This window comes from Primulina tabacum, chromosome 5 (genome assembly GCF_025594145.1).
Source record: "Primulina tabacum isolate GXHZ01 chromosome 5, ASM2559414v2, whole genome shotgun sequence".
Taxonomy (NCBI): domain Eukaryota; kingdom Viridiplantae; phylum Streptophyta; class Magnoliopsida; order Lamiales; family Gesneriaceae; genus Primulina; species Primulina tabacum.
The window spans coordinates 37,749,905-37,767,354 of NC_134554.1; the positions used below are offsets into that span (position 1 = coordinate 37,749,905).

Below are 17,450 nucleotides of genomic sequence, written 5' to 3' on the forward strand. Positions count from 1 at the left end.
TCATATAAATACTTCACTCAACCATAAACGTTTGCACGGATTACATCATCATATTTTTTCTCTACAACAATTATCCACATTTTCAACCAAGTGGATAAAGGTGCGGTAGATGTCTTGACAAAGCTCTGAGAAACAGCTATGCGCTTAAGGATTTTCAGTTCCTTTCGAAGCATTAGCTGATAGATATGACCATCCTTAAAGATGTCCACCCACACAGCTATGTTCAAGAGCTCCCGCACTTTTTTCAACTCTGCCACCAGTTCAGGGGTGGTAGCCTCTCCAGTATTATACAGGAACTCAAGCTTCTGTAACTTTTCCCAGTAGTGAAGATTCTTATAGAAGACTTCATCTTCTATAACAGCCTTCCTGGTCTCCAGAGCAAACGGCGAAGCACTCGAGCTACTCGTATCTGCCATTCTTTTTGTCTTGAATATTTTCACCAATATGACTGAAACTAACCGTGTCACTTCTATTTATAGCCGAAATCATGGAAGCTGAAGGGCCGTCAACGTTCCAGCAAACGATAATCTTTCTACCTTTAAATTTATTTTATATAGTCACTTTAATTATTCTATGCACCGATTAAGGGGGAATATCAGTTTTGAAGAGGTTAACTGAGAGGAAAATTGTTTGTGAATTCTCAACTGAAATGAATCAGTTTCCCAACTGATTGTTCAGCTGGATATTTTACAAATCTTCTCACAAAAGTTAACAAATTAAAAATCTTATTATATTCCAAATCAACTGACGTGACTGCAGTTTCATAACGTGGCCTATTTTAAACCGCTCACTTTTTGCACACACGCTTACAGCACACGTACACATATTTTTATTCAAATTTTTTCATGGACTGACACGTGTCCCGAATTTGAACAGTCACGTACAAAAGTACTATGCCCGCTTCAATTCAGTTTTCTTTCTTACGAATACAATCAGTTCCTAAGAGCATACTAATTCCAGAGCTTATCTTTTACGAATTTCAGATCATTTTATCTTTCGAAATGACGAATCAAATCCCAGCTCACATGTTGAACGCTATGGCCATTGATTTTGACTCAGTTTTATCAGTTCAAGAAGCTGAAGTTAAGAACGTCTTTCTGAAGATTGAATCTGCTGGTCTTAGGATGTTTTTGGGACAAGCTTCGCAGGAGATATACCCCAAGGAAGTAAATGAATTCTATCTGAATGGGTTTGTCACTATTGATGGAAGTATCTCTGTAACTGTCAATGATCAGCTGTTGATCCTATCTGAAGAGGCCTTCAGAGAAATTTTCTCTTTGCCAACTGATGGGTACGTCAGCTTCTCTGAAGTCAAAACTATCTGACATTGAGGAAATGCAATCTTTGCTGTCTGCTGATAGGCGGAAAATCAAAGTTTCCGATACAAAGAAAGAGCTGAAATCAGAAATTCAGTTATTAGCCGACATTGTAGCGAAGGGCATATTGGCTAAGGCCGGCTCTTATGCTGCCCTTACTCTTGAAAAATTCCAAGTGATGACCATCATCATGGGAGAGAAGAAAGCTAACTGGAGGCATATTATTTTCAATATTCTGAGCAATATGCTTCAATCTACCAAACAATCAAGAGGCTTTGCTATTCCAATCAGTTATCTTCTGAAACTAAAGGGATTGGTAGCTGACAATGCTGGAAAATCATCAAAGTTCAAGGTATTCACTGCCAAGAACATCTTGCCGCCAAAGACCGAACTGGACATTTCTCCCAAACAATTTTTGAAAACCAAACAGGAGGTTGGGACGCAACCACCTGCTCCAACACCAGTCAAGAAGGCCAAAACTTTGGCCCAACTGAAGACTGCAAAACGAAAACTGATTATCAGTGAATCAGATTCGGAGAAAACTCCTTCTCCTAAGCTTGTCAAGGACGCAAAGAATTAAACCAATAACAGCGATGGAATTCATTCCAACTGAGAGATTGACTCAATCACCTGCCCAATAGCCTATTCAGGCTATCCCTTTGCAGGTTGTTCCACCTGATGATTCAGTTACTGAAGAAAAGGCACCCGATAAAGTAAGACCTCCCTTGACTCATGTAAATCGCCCTACCATTTTGCTTCCGGCCAGATCTAAAGGCGTTATATTGAGGGAACCAGTGGACACCACTGACTCTGGTTTGGATATTCCTCACATTCTCACTACTGAAAAAGGAAAGGGAACGCTAGTTGAAATGCCAAGGCCATCTAATGCAATCCAAACTCACATTGACCTGGTTTGGGAACAGATCAATGCATTTGCCACATCGAAACTAAAATCTTTTGATAGTTGGAAGAGTTTTAGGACTGAGATTTTTGCCAAAGAGCTGAAGCACAAATCCCAACTGAAAAAGTTTATTAAACTTGAAGCGATTGTGTTGAATATAGTCAAAGCTGCTACTATTGCCCAGGCATTAGAGAGGCAAAAATATTTCTTTGATCAAATTCGAGCCAAAAAGCTGACTAGAATGGTTGAAAAGCTGAAATCCAACTACAATCCCATAGGTCCAACTGCATATCATGATAGAGCTGTGTTCACCCAACTGGACTAAGATCTTAGTGGCCTACAAAGGGAAATCAGATTTTGGGAACAGGATCAGGAATTGGTTCTTCCTGAAAAATCCTCTTGTTCAAAAACAGAAGAAGATACATTCTCCTCCCAGCAGAAAGAGCCACCTCCACAACCGGTTGCTGAAGAACCTGTTCAGGATATGCCACAATCATCTGCTGATAAACACATGTATTCCGAGGCTGAATTAACTTTTGCCAATATTGATGAAATCATTCAGACAGTAGCCCTGGAAGCTCAGCTAGAAGCAATAAATTCTGAATCAGTTGCTCCTTCAACTGAGAAACCAGAACAAGAGGTTCAGATATCATCTGAAGAACCAGTTGAGCCTCTTGTTGCTGAAGAGTTAATTCAGCAAGAAATATCTGCTGAGACTGGAGAACAAACTGAAGTGCCCATCCAAACTTCAGAAAAAGAACTAATTGAATCGGAGGAAACTCAATTAATCATTGAAAATTTTCCAACTGAAAAGCAAGCCCCAGATTTGGTGCAAGAACAACAAGAGGCACAAATGTTTGTAGTTACAACTCATACTGCAGAAGAAGTCATTGAATCAGAAGTCCCTGATCTTACAACTGCTGAAACTGAAGTTCCAGAACATGATTCTAGTAATTTCTGATCAAGACTCTAAAGATCAAACACAGGGAACATCTGATCAGTCACATCCTCTTCAATCCACAGAAATGGATCTTGTCCTTGAAGAAATCCAGAATATGCAGCACAATATGCAGCAGATGATTACTGAAATCAAGAAAATTCAATCCACACAATTGTCTCATACTGTCAAATTGAATTCTTCAATTGAATTTGATTCAGCAAAACTGAAAGCCATTCAAGCAACCATGGAGTCTCTTACCCGAACTGTGCTTGAGATGAAGAATAACAGAGGTCTAGCTCAAAGTCTCTATACAACTCAGGATATAATCAGTCAACGAGTTGAGCGATTGGAAACTTCTGTTTCTAATAAAATGGAATTGCTGCAGACTTTTTTACAATCTGTTGTCTCAAGTATCTCCTCAGATGTCAAAATTTTTTCCACTGATGTTCCGAAAATTATCTGGGAAGATGGATTTGTTTGACAAAAAGGGGGAAGAAATCAAAAGAGCATCTTGAGAAACAACAGAAGAAACCATCTCGTTAAAAAGCAGTTAATCAGATTATTAGATTCAGATGTTATTGAATCAAGACCTTTATAAGTTCAAGAAATCCAGATCTTATTTTATCCACATAAAGTTCAGTATTCAGTTATTATTATTTGCTGAGTTTTGTCAAACACCATAAAGGGGGAAATTGTTGAAAACCGGACTCTAAATTCTAGGAGTTTGACAAACTGATCAACCAACTGATACGCGCAATTATATTCAGCAACTGGACTTAACAACTGAAATCAGCAGATCTAATAAAGAAAACTGATCTGTTGGAAACCGATCAGTTGATATATTCAGCTGTATGCTTTTAAGCTAAGCATACTTCAACTAAACGTGTCTCGGGAAAGAACATTCAACCGACAAAGAGACATAGGCAGATTGCAACTGAATATGAAACGCCGCACCTCAATCAATACAACCTAGAACAACGCATTTCGGCTAAAGCAGTTAAGACGCCGCATTACAATAAATGAAGCAAACAATGACCAAGGAATAATGAAGTGGCAATCAACGGATACAAAGATTCAAATATATCTCAAGTTACCGTTGGAAGGGAAGCTTATAAATATGACAGAAGAACAGCTGAATAAAAGAAGAAGAAGATCACTATATTAAAAGCTTGTTGTTTACTCTGCCAAAATCTTAGCTCACTCTTACTTGGTTTATTCGTAGCAGTCAATGCTACAATTTGAGCTCACTAGCACTTTGTAATAATCATTAAATTCGATAGTGCTAAGATCAGTTACGCACTGAGAACATTTTGTAATACTAAGAGTTTCAGCTTTTGGCAGTGATAAGTCCAAACTGAAGTGGGTCAGTACAAATCTTGTATTCGATCAAAGTCTTTTAGTGGCAATCCTATCCTTGATATAGAAGGGGTGACGTAGGAGTAATTGAAATCTCCGAACATCCAGAAACAATCCTTGTGTATTTTATTTCAGTTTTGTATTCTATCTTTCAGTCAGTTACTTTCCGCAACTACTTTAGTTTAACTGATTGTCATTGACCAGCAAGATTCCGAGAATCAGTTTGTCACCAAACTGAACTCAAAATTCGAAAAGATCAGTTTTAATTGTGAGTGTTTATTCAACCCCCCTTCTAAACAGTCTTGATCCGTTAATCTATCCTATCACACTGGATCGGTGAATGTTACTACGGATACTCTTAGTCGGAAAGTTCATGATTCTGTTTTAGCTTCTGTCAATGTCGCCAAGGTACATGAGGATATATGTACTTTTGGTTGGACTTTTCACTCGAATTGGAATTTTTTCACTGTCTCAGCATTGCAAATTGAGCCAAAATTGATATCAAAGATACGAAAGGCCCAACGAAGCGATGCTCAGATCCAAAAGTCGAAAGAACTTGTAATCTGCAGGACATCAGTCTGGATTTCAGATTTTTTCTGATGGTTCTTTACGACTTAATGATCGGCTAGTAGTTCCTGATAATTTGATTTGAAATCTGCCCTTCTTCGAGAAGTACATTGTAGCAAATACAGTATTCACCCTGGAGGCCGAAAGATGTATTTGACATTGATACTTCAATTCTAGTGGAGACGTATGAAGGACATTGCTGAATTTAATTCGAAATGTCTTGTCTGCCAGCAAGTGAAAGCCGAAAGAATGAAACCGGGAGGATTACTCCATAGTCTTGAAATCCCAAAGTGGAATTGGGAACATATTGCTATGGATTTTGTGACTCATTTACCTCGTTCGCCCAAGGGTTGTGATGTTATTCGGGTTATTATTGATCGGTTTTCGAAATCTACACATTTTATTCCGTATGAGTGGACTTATCCTTATAAGAAAATGGCCCGTTTATACATCGAGAATAGTGTGAGACTGCATGGTGTGCCAGTCTCCATTGTATCAGATCGTAATCCCAGGTTTGCTTCTAAATTCTAGGGGTAGTTTTCAAGAAGCTATGGGTACGCGTTTGGCTATGAGTACTGCTTATCATCCTCAAACTGATGGCCAGACTGATCATACGATTTAAACGTTAGAAGATATGTTACGTGCGATTTTGATGGCAAGATGCTTTACCATTTGTGGAATTTTCTTACAATAATTGCTTTCAAACGAGTATTGGTATGGCACCGTTTGAAGTGCTATACGGGAGACGATATAGGTCACCGTTATTCTGGGATGAAATTGGTGAAAAACAATTGACTGGACCTGAAATGATACAAAAAATGTGTGAGGCCCATTTACTCTAATGACAATTAATGATCAAACAATAATGGTTTGATTTAGATTTGCAGCGAAATGGTTTAAAATAATTTAAAACGGACCACAGGGCCTAGAAAAATTTCGGCATGATCTCCCCGTAAATAGGACATCCCGAAAAAAAAACTCAAGCATCAGAAAATAATAAAATGACTCAAAACTGACGCTGCGATAAACATATACAGTCACATGCAAGTACCTGCCAGGCACACATCAACAATTCTCAAACATCAATTCAACTAAGCCGGCAAGGCTTTAAAATATACTAAAACTGATCCAAACTAAATAATAACATGTCAAACACCCATACAGATACTCGGGGCATCTCCCCGACAAATAAAATACGACACCGAACTGACACAACTCCAAGACATACATATAGATTAACTGGGAGACTCCACTGAACAGAACCAAGCAATCCAACCTCAATCCCGAGCTCCACTGGCGGAACCTCGGCCTGATGCTGCAAAACGACTCGGGAGATCTGCCATGGTGCCCAATAGCAACCACAATAGACCTCCTAGTAAACAACTGAGGTTAGGATTCTGGTATGAAACAGCCCAACAATAACAACAATAACATAAATCATGCATAACCATATAAAGAAATGTGATATGCAATGCATGAAAGACTCAACAAATAACCGGGATAACAGGAGCCAACAAACGGTACGATAAAAACTGGAATCATGCTCGAGCAACAACACAGGGGAGCTACATCATAATGCAGCTAAACCGCCCTGCCAAGTATGCGAGGTATGCCAAGCTGTGCTGAATAACACCCCTGGCTCGGCCTCCATACAGCTGATACGATATAACAGGATGACACAAGAAAACGAACTAGATGACACAATCCCAGCGCTCACCTCAATAGGCTGCACTAACCACGGGATTGTTCAATCACATCTACGGTCTCACGTGTATAGGCCTATCAGCCACACTATGATCCCGAGATAAACAACAGTGCCAGATAACAACGGATATCAACAATGGGCTAACAAGAACGATAGGCTCAACATGAATGTCATAACTGTATGCCCGATGCTAAATGCCAATAATATGTCATAATAATAAACATAGATCACAACGAAGGCATTTAACAATTTACAACAATCAACAAATCATAAACACGATCCATGTAACACAGAATGACAATTAAACATAATTTATGTTTTACCGTCGTATATTATCGAGCTGTAACATACATATACCGACTGATAATGACAACAAGCTCAACTTTAATCTCCTCGACCTAACAATGATAAAAATAGGTCGAATAATTCACAATTCGCCAATAAAACTAAATTAATCCAACTTATTGATTTTTAATTATCAAAACTTAATTCGCGAATCAATTTCAACAATTCTGAAATTTCAACTAAATAACCGTAATTCTCCAAAAGAATCACACGATTAACTCGATACTAATTCACGAACTCTTCGATTTATACCTCAAAGCTCTCCAACGATCGAACCTACAATATAAACCCAATATATACGTCAATATAATGCATTAAAATCGACAAAGCGAAATTAAATCGAAGCGAGTAAAATTACACTTCGGGGCAGCCTACTTATGCACCGAAAAATCTGGAATTGGATCCAAAATTACCAAGATCGAAGTATAAACTAGTCGCTAGCGGTCAATGTTGCTACTCGCTGGAAAAGACGTCGGAAAACACTATTCACGACCAAAAACCAAACTGAAAACTAGCTGGAAAACGCAGGAAACAGCAAGGTAAGATTTAAGCTTCAAATCCTTGCCCAATATACTCCAAAAAACCAAGAAAAACCAAGCAATAGCTCACCTAAAATCGAACAGGAGCAGTCCCGAAACAGGGTTCGATTGGGCTGAAACGAGCATCAAAAGTAGCGATTCATGGTTCAAAACGAAGCAACTGATGTAAGGAAGAAAACCCCTCAAACCATTCGTGATTTCGACGCCGGACGGTAAAGTTATGACCTCTCCAAAATGAAGGTGCTGAAAGTGACGAAAATTTTGAAGAAAAAAAGGAAAGCTACGGGAATGGGTTTGGGAAATTGGCTTCTTCTCTCTCTCAAAGATAAGTTGTGTGTATGTATATGTATATTAGTTATTAAAAAAATAGTAACACATGCCCAATAAAATCCGGGTTTTGCATTAATCTTGCTCCCGTGTGTTATTTAAACTCTATATGTATTTTATATCGTTAAATTCTCCGATATTCTAAAATACATATTTTTAACACACCTACAAAAATTATTTGGCATAAATAATTATTTTAATTTACAACTCAATAATTATTCTATTTATGCCAAAATTACCGGATAATTAATTTCAGGACCTTACAATTCTCCACCCCTTAAAACAAATTTCGTCCTCGAAATTTCTATTTATACACATACATCTTACACACGATACAAAACCAACAATACATTACTAATAATCAAACAGATATGGATAAGATGCTCTCATCTTCTCTTCAGTTTTCCACCTTGATTCTTCTACACCATGCCTCGACCATTGAACACGTACAAGTGGTATAACTTTATTGCGTAAGACTTTATCTTTAAGATCCAAGATACAAACAGGATACTCAGTATACGATAAAGAAGGGTCGAGTTCAACCTCACCAAGCTGAATCACATGAGACGGATCAGGCTCATACTTACGCAACATAGAAACATGAAAAATATCGTGGATGCCAGACAATGACTGGGGCAAATCCAAACGATAAGCGCAAGTCCCAATACGCTCAACAATCTCGTAGGGGCCAACGAAACGAGGTGATAACTTACCCCTCATGCCAAAACGAACACCACCTCTAAACGGAGAGATCCTCAGAAACACAAAATCTCCAACTTGAAATTCTAGAGGTCGACGACGTCTGTTAGCATAACTAGCTTGACGATCTTGGGCAGCTTTCATTCTTTGACGAATCAACTGGACTTTATCATGAATTTCCTGAACAATGTCTGGTCCAGTCAACTGCTTCTCACCAAATTCATCCCAACAAAGAGGTGATTGACATCGTCTGCCGTACAAAGCTTCAAAAGGAGCCATACCAATAGTCGTCTGGAAACTGTTGTTATATGAAATTCTACTAGTGGTAAAACTTCCTGCCAACTGTCTTTAAAATCTATGACTACAGCTCGAAACAGATCCTTGAGTGTCTGAATCGTACGCTCTGTCTGACCATCTGTCTGAGGATGGTACGCAGTACTCATCGCAAGCCGTGTACCCATTTCCTTTTGGAAACTAGTCCAAAATTTTGATGTGAATCTAGGGTCACGATCTGAGACTATTGCAACTGGAACTCCATGAAGTCTCACAACATTTTCAATATACAGACGAGCCATCTTCTTATACGAATATGTCCTCTCATACAGAATAAAGTGTGCCGATTTAGATAATCTGTCGACAATCACCCAAATGGCATCGAAATGACGAGAAGTACGTGGCAAATGCGTGACAAAATCCATAGCTACGTGCTCCCAGTTCCACTAAGGAACCTCAAGGCTATGCAGTAATCCTCCCGGTCTCATTCGTTCCGCTTTGACTTGCTGACAGATCATACAACGAGACACAAACTCAGCCACATCCTTTTTCATATTCTTCCACCAAAACTGAGGCCGTAGAATATGATACATTTTCCTTCCTCCTGGGTGGATACTATATCGAGTACAATGAGCTTCTCTAAGGATGGTTGTACGCAATTCATGAATATCTGGGACAACCAATCTACCATTCAACCGATGAGAATCATCTGAGTGAATTGAGAAACCAGATTGGTGTCCTTGAGACACTAACTCATAAGATTTCAGAACTCGATCATCAGTTTTTTGAGCTGACTTTACAATCTGAATCAACTCTGGCTCAACAGACATCTGAGATACACAAACAGCATTACCTTGGATTTGAAAATCCAACCCAGAGGTGCAAATATCCTCTCGTAACTTAGAAACACGAATCGAGGATAAATTAACATCAACAACCTTACGACTCAAAACATCGGCAATGACATTCACTTTTCCCGGATGATACTGGATCTCACAATCATAATATTTCAAAAGATCCATCCAACGTCTCTTTCTCATATTCAGATCTGACTGAGAGAACAGATATTTCAAGCTTTTGTGATCAAAATAGATTACAAGTTGCTCCCCAAACAAATAATGTCTCCAACTCTTGAGAGCAAAAACGATAGCAGCTAACTCCAAGTCATGAACAGGATACTTAGACTCATGCGGTTTCAACTGACGAGAACCATAGGCCACAACTCTGCCACGCTGCATCAGAACACAACCTAATCCTTTATTCGATGCGTCGGTACAAACAACGAATCCTCCAGAACCACTTGGAATGGTAAGAACTGGTGCAGAAGTCAATCTCTTCTTCAACTCGACAAAACTTGACTCACATTCATCAGACCAAATGAATCTCTGATTTTTCTGAGTCAGTTGAGTGATAGGTCTAGCAATCTTTGAGAAATTTTCAATAAATCTCCGGTAATAACCAGCTAAACCCATGAAACTACGAATCTCTGGCACATTTGTCGGTCATGCCCAGTTCAGAACTGCTTCCACTTTATTTGGATCGACAGAAATACCTTATTGAGATATGACATGGCCAAGAAACACAACTCTATCTAACCAAAACTCACACTTGGATAGCTTGGTGTACAACTGCTTCTTTTGAAGAATTCGAAGAACTATCCTCAAGTGTTTGGCATTCTCTTCCACGGACTTGGAATAAACAAGAATATCATCGATGAATACAATCACAAAACGATCGAGATATTTACGAAATACTCGATTCATCAAGTCCATAAACACAGCAGGAGCATTGGTCAAACAAAAAGGCATAACCAAAAATTCAAAGTGTCCGTATCTCGTGCGAAAAGCTGTTTTCGGCACATCTTGTCTAACTCGCACTTGATGGTACCTAGAATGGAGATCAATTTTAGAATACACCGAAATACCTTGCAACTGATAAAATAAGTCATCAATCCTAGGGAGTGGATATTTATTCTTGAAAGTAGACTTATTCAGTTGTCGATAATCAATACACATCCGCATCGTACCATCTTTCTTCTTAACAAATAGAATCGGTGCACCCCATGGCGAAGAACTAGGATGAATATAACCTTTACTCAACAAATCCTGTAATTGTTCTTTCAGTTTTTTCAGCTCTACAGGAGCTAAACGATATGGTGCTCGAGATATGGGTTTAGTTCATGGCATTAATTCGATACTGAACTCAACTTCTCGTTCTGGTGGAAAACTAGGAATCTCTTTTGGAAACACATCAGGAAACTCACAGACTACAGGAATATCAGAAATCCGTCGCTCATCTTGCGATAGATCAACAACATAAACCAGAAAACCTTCATGACCAGAATCTAACAATCGATTCATCTCAATGGCAGAAACTAGAGGAATCTTGGCTTGAGAACCACGGCCATAGAAATTCTATTTAGGAGCAAAACTAGGTCTGAAACGAACTATTCCTCGATAACAGTCAACAGTGGCACGATTTGCAGTCAAAACATCCATACCAACGATACAATCAAAGTCATGCATAGGTAAGACTACGAGATTCAGATATAGAAGATTTTCCTCATGAAACAAAATCGCATTGAACAGCACATTATCAGTGATAATAATTTTGCCCATCAGAGTAGCAACAGATAGATTGGAATTCATACTAGTGGTGCGAAGATCATGCGAAATGACAAATGCATGAGAAACAAAGGAATGAGATGCTCCGGTATCAAATAACACTCGTGCTATAAAACCACATAGAGTACAATTACCAGAAATGACAGTACCTGGAGCTGCCTGAGCCTCATCCTCAGTCAAGGCAAATACATGAACAGATGACTGATTCTGTTGACCACCTTGCCCTCTGCTCTGATGCGAAGGGCGACTAGGCTGATGGGAAGACTGGGACGCTGCTGGAATTCTATTACTCTGAGCTCCACTACCTGCCTGGGCTGATTTCCCCGTTTTACTAGGACAAACTCTTAGAAAAATGACCCGGCCGACCACAATTATTACAAACCCCTTGAACTCCAACACACTGATTTCTGGAATGCTTGCCCCCACAGTGATCAAAATAAGGTCCACTGTAACGATATCCACCACGGTTCCCTGAACTCCCTGAATTCGAAGAACTAGAACCAGGCTTCTTAAATTGCTTCCCACGTGGACGAAGAGATGCAGAACCAGATGAACTGAATTGTTGCTTCCTCTACTGATGATGTTGGGTAGGAACTCGATTGCCACTCCTCTTAAGACAAGCTTCAGCCCTTTTTGCTATTTCCACTGCTTCAAGATAATTCAGTGGCTTACCGGTAGAAACAAAAGGGTGCAGATGATCGTTCAATCCTTCAATAAAACTTTCAACAACCGCAACCTGACTTGCAGCAACATGAGGAGCATATCTCAGCATAGCATAAAAAGAATCTGCATACTCCGCAACTGACATATTGCCTTGTTTCAGGTTATGAAACTCAGAAGCCTTAGAACTGTAGAATGATGGAGGACAGTAACTCTCCTTAAACTTCAGCTTGAATATATCCCATGATGGAACAATCCTCTGAGCATCTAAAGTCATCGATGTAGTAGACCACCACATTTTAGCACGATCTTTCAACTGATGCACAGCTAATCTCAATCGACACTTTGGAGGATACTCGATCAAATCAAACAATTCCTCAATCTCAGAAATCCATAATTCAGTTTTCTCGGCTCCATCCGAACCACTGAATCGAGGTGGATGCATAGAATGGAAACGCGCAACTAATTCATCCATCCTAAGCTACTCTAGCTGATCAGCAGCTTGATCAACAAAAGTATCATCAACAACACGGACACGAGGTCTGCCACGTCCACGACCTCGACCTCGAGCTAGAGGAATCTCATCAACAGGATTTCTCCACCTCCTTCCATTATTTACGATAAAACACCAAAACAATTAGAAAGGAAGTAAACAAATCATATAATCACATAAGCATGTTGTCAAGTAGCATACACAGGCGCAACAACCATTTTAGTGCCAAGACTGAAGTGTCCTAGACTCTAGTTCGAGCGTATCCCAGTTTACGCTCTGATACCAAGATGTGAGGCTCATTTACTCTAATGACAATTAATGATCAAACAATAATGGTTTGATTTAGATTTGGAGCGGAAATGGTTTAAAATAATTTAAAACGGACCACAGGGCCTAGAAAAATTTCGGCATGACCTCCCCGTAAATAGGACATCCCGAAAAAAAAACTCAAGCATCAGAAAATAATAAAATGACTCAAAACTGACGCTGCGATAAACATATACAGTCACATGCAAGTACCTGCCAGGCACACATCAACAATTCTCAAACATCAATTCAACTAAGCCGGCAAGGCTTTAAAATATACTAAAACTGATCCAAACTAAATAATAACATGTCAAACACCCATACAGATACTCGGGGCATCTCCCCGACAAATAAAATACGACACCGAACTGACACAACTCCAAGACATACATATAGATTAACTGGGAGACTCCACTGAACAGAACCAAGCAATCCAACCTCAATCCCGAGCTCCACTGGCGGAACCTCGGCCTGATGCTGCAAAACGACTCGGGAGATCTGCCATGGTGCCCAATAGCAACCACAATAGCCCTCCTAGTAAACAACTGAGGTTAGGATTCTGGTATGAAACAGCCCAACAATAACAACAATAACATAAATCATGCATAATCATATAATGAAATGTGATATGCAATGCATGAAAGGCTCAACGAATAACCGGGATAACAGGAGCCAACAAACGGTACGATAACAACTGGAATCATGCTCGAGCAACAACACAGGGGAGCTACATCATAATGCAGCTAAACCGCCCTGCCAAGTATGCGAGGTATGCCAAGCTGTGTTGAATAACACCCCTGGCTCGGCCTCCATACAGCTGATACGATATAACAGGATGACACAAGAAAACGAACTAGATGACACAATCCCAGCGCTCACCTCAATAGGCTGCACTAACCACGGGATTGTTCAATCACATCTACGGTCTCACGTGTATAGGCCTATCAGCCACACTATGATCCCGAGATAAACAACAGTGCCAGATAACAACGGATATCAACAATGGGCAAACAAGAACGATAGGCTCAACATGAATGTCATAACTGTATGCCCGATGCTAAATGCCAATAATATGTCATAATAATAAACATAGATCACAACGAAGGCATTTAACAATTTACAACAATCAACAAATCATAAACACGATCCATGTAACACAGAATGACAATTAAACATAATTTATGTTTTACCGTCGTATATTACCGAGCTGTAACATACATATACCGACTGATAATGACAACAAGCTCAACTTTAATCTCCTCGACCTAACAATGATAAAAATAGGTCGAATAATTCACAATTCGCCAATAAAACTAAATTAATCCAACTTATTGATTTTTAATTATCAAAACTTAATTCGCGAATCAATTTCAACAATTCTGAAATTTCAACTAAATAACCGTAATTCTCCAAAAGAATCACACGATTAACTCGATACTAATTCACGAACTCTTCGATTTATACCTCAAAGCTCTCCAACGATCGAACCTACAATATAAACCCAATATATACGTCAATATAATGCATTAAAATCGACAAAGCGAAATTAAATCGAAGCGAGTAAAATTACACTTCGGGGCAGCCTACTTAAGCACCGAAAAATCTGGAATTGGATCCAAAATTACCAAGATCGAAGTATAAACTAGTCGCTAGTGGTCTAATGTTGCTACTCGCCGAAAAAGACGTCGGAAAACACTATCAACGACCAAAAACCGAACTGAAAACTAGCTGGAAAACGCAGGTACAGCAAGGTAAGATTTAAGCTTCAAAGCCTTGCTCAATATACTCCAAACAACCAAGAAAAACCAAGCAATAGATCACCTAAAATCGAACAAGAAACTCGAACAGGATCAGTTCCGAAACAGGGTTCGATTGGGGCTGAAACGAGCATCAAAAGTAGCGATTCATGGTTCAAAATGAAGCTACTGATGTAAGGAAGAAAACCCCTCAAACCGTTCGTGATTTCGACGCCGGACGGTAAAGTTATGACCTCTCCAAAATGAAGGTGCTGAAAGTGACGAAAATTTTGAAGAAAAAAAAAAAGGAAAGCTACGGGAATGGGTTTGGGAAATTGGCTTCTTCTCTCTCTCAAAGATAAGTTGTGTGTATGTATATGTATATTAGTTACTAAAAAAAATAGTAACACATGCCCAATAAAATCCGGGTTTTGCATTAATCTTGCTCCCGTGTGTTATTTAAACTCTATATGTATTTTATATCGTTAAATTCTCCGATATTCTAAAATACATATTTTTAACACACCTACAAAAATTATTTGGCATAAATAATTATTTTAATTTACAACTCAATAAATATTCTAATTATGCCAAAATTACCGGATAATTAATTTCAGGACCTTACAAAATGAATGATAAGGTTCAGTTAATTCGACAGCAGATGAAATCTGCTCAGGATCGTCAAACGAGTTATGCGAATAAACGAAGACGACCCTTAGAATTCCAGAAAGGTGATCAAGTTTTTTTGAAAATATCTCCCTTTAGAGGCATTGTTCGATTTGGCATGCGAGGGAAGTTATCACCTCGATATGTTGGTCCATACGAGATCCTTGATCGAGTTGGGGATCTTGCTTATCGGTTAGCATTGTCACCAGCTTTATCTTCCATTCATGATGTATTTCATGTTTCTATGTTGAGAAAGTATGAACCAGATCCATCACATGTACTTGCACCTGATGAAGTTGATCTTGATCCTTCTCTTTCCTATGTTGAACAACATGTTTGCATTATGGATCGGAAGGAGAAAGTACTGCGTAATAAATCGATTCCGTTAGTTCGAGTGCAATGGAAACGACATGGTGCGGAGGAGTCAACGTGGGATTGGAAAGCAAGATGCGAGAATCATATATGCACTTGTTTGATTATATTCCACTTGTTCCATTGTATTCAATGTATAGTGATCCATTTACTGATTTTAGTTTTGATATGTACTATAACTGGTGACATATTATATGCTTGCCAATGTTATGTATATAGAGATGTATGACATTTCGAGGACGAAATCTTTTATTGGGGATAAATGTGAGACCTTGAAAATAAAATAGTATTGATGATATTTTTGTAAATAAGTTGAAAAATATTCAATTTATTTTGATGGCATTTTCGTAAATAAGTTGAAAAATAATGAATTAATTTTAAAAAAATGGTAATTAGTGACATGTCTTGATCATATGAAATTCAAATGATTTGAAATTTGGATATAACCTAGAAAACTCAGAGATATAGAAGTTTCATGTTTTGGGTTTTGGAAAATTTGATCGTTTGACTGGTCCAAAGAGATATATACCGGTGTTAAAATATTAAATAATATATATTATATTATATTATATTTATAATATAATATAATATTAAGAAAAAGAGATAAATTTGAAACATTTAACGTCACTTTCAGAAAGTTACAGAAAGTGAGAGAAGAGAGAAGAGAGAAGAGAAAAAGGTTTTGGTTTTCTTTTCGATCGTGCGATTTATCAGGTTATCCAATCGACGAATCGACTTCAGTTCTGGGATCGTTGACACGAGATCTTCGATTTGAGGTATAAATTTTATATTTTTGGTGAGTTTGAAATTCGTCGATTTTTGGAATAAATCTGATAAATTGTTAAATTATACAAAAATTGAAGATTGTTGACTAACGTATGATTTTAACGAAGAAGAGATGATTATAGTGATGTTATTTTGAATTATTCCCAATTTATTATAATTAGAGAATTTTAATCGTTGGATTGAGATTGATTCTGATTATATATGTGGTAGACTAACCGACAAAAAAACTAAGTTTTGAAGTCAAAATTGAATTATGTTATGATTTCGATTTGATATGAATTTTTGAATTTTCAAAAGATATTTGAAACTTATATTGTTGATTTTGAATGATGCTATTGATTGAAATGAATATGTTATTGATGTTGATTATTATACTGATATCTTCAAGCTACATCGACGGGAACGAAGAATTGAGGTATGTTGCAACCGGGTAACATACGACATGTATCTGTATTATATGATATATGTTTGAATGATTGGATTGGGAATACATGTCTATATTCCTTATTTATTGAGTTTATGTGGCATACATGACATGCACATTGAGCTATGATCCTTAGATACCCTGATATGATTGGATTTGATTCTGGGGTTTGTGAACACTGTAACGTACCGTATTTTGAACTATTTGAAATTTGCGGAAAAATAAAAATTTTCTTAAATATAAAATAAACTTTCAAATTGATCATAAATAAACTGTCAAAACAAAAGTATTTGCAATAAGATGGATCACAATAAATTTTGCTAAAGAAAAATGCTTGTTTAAAGTTCAAAACCAAAACGTAAAATCAGAGTATTTTGAAAATTTCATGAAACTTAAAATATGGCGGTCCTCTGGT

General features: G+C 38.1%; 1 protein-coding gene across 1 annotated transcript in view; it reads right to left on the reverse strand.

Moving 5' to 3' along the window:
* Positions 1–15,356, reverse strand: part of LOC142544420 (uncharacterized) — a 65,912-nt gene extending 50,556 nt beyond the window's left edge. Inside the window, exons 1-4 of the mRNA XM_075651470.1 lie at positions 14,873–15,356; positions 7,544–7,645; positions 7,383–7,406; positions 6,565–7,183 (exon numbers count right to left, since the gene is read on the reverse strand). The gene's annotated coding sequence lies outside the window, so the exon portion shown is untranslated. The remainder of the gene's footprint in view (positions 1–6,564; positions 7,184–7,382; positions 7,407–7,543; positions 7,646–14,872) is intronic.
* Positions 15,357–17,450: the final 2,094 nt, after the last annotated feature.